We start from the raw sequence: 1799 nt of genomic DNA, 5'->3' as shown, positions 1-1799 counted from the left end.
AAGCCACCAGTTTGGGAATGCCACAGCAGATGTTGAAGGTGGCCGGTTTGAGGGGCCTGACTGCTCTCCCCAAAGGAATGGAGCAGGCAGGAGCCACCCCATGTCCTGGAGCCACCCCATGTCCTGGAGCCATCCCATGTCCTGGAGCCACCCCATGTCCTGGAGCCACCCCATGTCCTGGAGCCATCCCATGTCCTGGAGCCATCCCATGTCCTGGAGCCATCCCAGAGGATGTCCCCTGTCACCTCCTGGGGCAGCTGTGCCCTGACAGCTTTGCTGCTGCCAGCCCCTCTGGTGTGTCACCATTCCTGTCATCCCTCCTGCTCCCTTCCCAAGTGCCAGGGATTTGTCTCAGCCTGTTCCCCCCAGTTTGGGATCCCAGGGATCTGCACAGGAGCTGCAGCTCAGGAGTTTGGGGTGGCTGAGAGCAGCAGGAGCCAGCAGAGCTCACAGGAGCCAGCAGAGCTCACAGGAGCCAGCAGAGCTCACAGGAGCCAGCAGAGCTCACAGGAACCAGCACAGCTCACAGGAGGAGCCTGAGGCTCTGCAGAGCCCAGGGCCCAGCCAGCACCAGGGAACTGAGCTCTGCCACTCCTGCATGGATTTTAAGTCACTGCTCTGCCCCGTGATCACACAGATCCCCAGGAGGTTTCAGACTGGCCACGCTGGGCACTGGTTTTCACTGGTTTCACTGGAAGCACAGCCTCCCTCTCCAGGGTTATCCAAGTGCTGCACTGGAGCTGGGGCTGGAACCTCCTGGAGAACCCTGCAGGGAATGTCAGCCCTGACATCCCACGGGATCAGGGGAGGGAAGGGCTCTGTCAGCTCTGAACTCCCCTCAGCTGGGCCCTGGATCCCTGCAATGTGGGAAAGCTTGGACAGGCAGCTCTTCCTGTGCTGAGGGACATGGAAAGGCTGGGATTTTAGAGGAATATCAGCCCCAAGGCTCCAAAGACAGCCTGGCTTTTCTGATAAGGCAATTCCAGCTTATTCCAGCCCTGAAGAGCTTATCAAGTGATGAGTCAGCACTTTGGGTGGTTTCAGTCCCCACATATCAAAGCCTGGAGAGGAAAGGCTCCCTCCTGACACAGCAGGAGTTAATCCCATTCATTACCCACTGCACTGCTATTCCTGGCTCTCCCCCTGCTGTGCAGGCCAAGGAGCAGCTCCTGGAATGACCTGCCCTGACTCCCTGCTCCAAAACACCTGCACAGCCCCAAACTCCAGAGCAAACTTCAGGCAGGAAGAGCTCAGGTGGAAATCCTCCCTCAGAGCCCTGGCCTCACCCTGCAGCCACCCCACAACTGCTACAGCTGGGACTGCTCCACAATTCCCACACTGGGGAGTTTTGCTGTCCCCACAAAGGGCCCCTCCAGACCGGGCCCCTTCCAAAGAGCCAAGCCCTCCCTGCAGAACAGCCCCAGCAGTGATGCCTTAAGTCTTGGCTTTCACATTTTCCAGGTTCTGCATTGGTTCATAACTCTGAACTTCAGATAAAGCATCAGCCAGTTCTCCTCACAGCCCAGGCAGACACAACAATCCTTTTCCAGCCCCAGAACCAAGGACACCGCTGCAGCTTCAGCCCCAAAAAGTGTGAACAGCAGGGAATTGAGGAGAGCAATCTGGGAGGATGGGACTGCATCACCTGGAGCAGAATTGCACAATTAACCCCAATATGGAAATGGACAAAAACTTATAAAGGTGTGGAAACTCCTGACTCAGAGTCCATCTTGGGTGGAACCATGACCAGGCTCTTGCACTGCCCAAGGTGCATCCTTTGAAGGGATTTTAATAAATCC

At 56.8% G+C, this 1799-nt stretch overlaps 1 protein-coding gene across 2 annotated transcripts in view; it reads right to left on the bottom strand.

Annotated features, from left to right (window-relative positions):
• The window catches only part of VAMP7 (vesicle associated membrane protein 7), a 12657-nt gene that overhangs the window by 4773 nt on the left and 6085 nt on the right, over positions 1-1799 (bottom strand). The gene's annotated exons all lie outside the window — the stretch shown is intronic.

This window comes from Parus major, chromosome 4A (assembly GCF_001522545.3).
Source record: "Parus major isolate Abel chromosome 4A, Parus_major1.1, whole genome shotgun sequence".
Lineage (NCBI taxonomy): Eukaryota > Metazoa > Chordata > Aves > Passeriformes > Paridae > Parus > Parus major.
Note: the sequence above shows the minus strand (reverse complement) of the source record. Positions and strands in the feature narration are given on the sequence as shown.